The following is an 860-nucleotide window of genomic DNA, read 5'->3' on the forward strand; positions in this document are numbered from 1 at the left end:
CACAAAGGAAAAGGTTATTATTACACAGTGGCTGGCCAAATTTTAGAACAGCAAAGTTTCACTGATTACAAAAGGCCATATGCTCTGGAAGGGAAACCATGAACCTTGAGGTATGAAGGAATCCTTGGTTACAAAGCATTCTATAGCTCTGGTTTCTCAGCTGCAGTGATAACCAAACCAGAGATGATATCTGTGCACCTAGTCACAAGCTAAACATGTAAGTGGGGCATCCACTGATTGTGTTCCTGTTTCCATTCAATAGCTTGAATTCAAAGTCTATAGATGTGGCAAAAAATAAGATCACAAAAATCTGAAAAAGTGGGAAGAAGCAACTCCCATAGATGCTGACAAATTAGAGAAAGTTTCTGTCACATATTTTTTAATATTTAAATATGGCTTTGATAACAGTTTCTAAAAGTTAATGCATTGCTGATATGCCTAGAAATGAATTATATGTTCTTTTCCTGTTTAGGGTGAGCTAAAGATCATTGTTTAAAAGTTATAGTGGTGCTTGCTTCAGCAGCACATATACTAAAATTGGAATGATATAGAGATTAGCATGGCCCATGTGCAAGGATGACATACAAATTGGTGAAGCATTCCATATTTTATAAATAATGCAAACAGAGCCAGTAAGATTTTGACCTTGTCGTTGTCCTTTCCATTACTATTGCTTATGCTGTTGCTGCAATGCCAGAGTGAAATTATGCTGATGGGCACCTTCCTAACCAAGTTCCTCTCACTATCTCCAATCAAATCATCTCTTGCACAACTACTAAGCAGATACTTCAAAGTCACTTCTTTACCAATTATCTTGTCTGTTTCACACATCATGACATTTTTGATGTCAGGATGTATAT

The 860-nt window shown here is 36.5% G+C and overlaps 1 non-coding gene across 1 annotated transcript; it reads left to right on the forward strand.

Annotated features, from left to right (window-relative positions):
• The first annotated feature begins 507 nt into the window (after positions 1–507).
• LOC118757742 (U6 spliceosomal RNA) lies at positions 508–611 on the forward strand. Its single transcript, XR_004995349.1, has one exon. It is a non-coding gene; the product is annotated as a U6 spliceosomal RNA (small nuclear RNA).
• Positions 612–860: the final 249 nt, after the last annotated feature.

This window comes from Ochotona princeps, chromosome 16 (genome assembly GCF_030435755.1).
Source record: "Ochotona princeps isolate mOchPri1 chromosome 16, mOchPri1.hap1, whole genome shotgun sequence".
Classification (NCBI taxonomy): Eukaryota; Metazoa; Chordata; class Mammalia; order Lagomorpha; family Ochotonidae; genus Ochotona; species Ochotona princeps.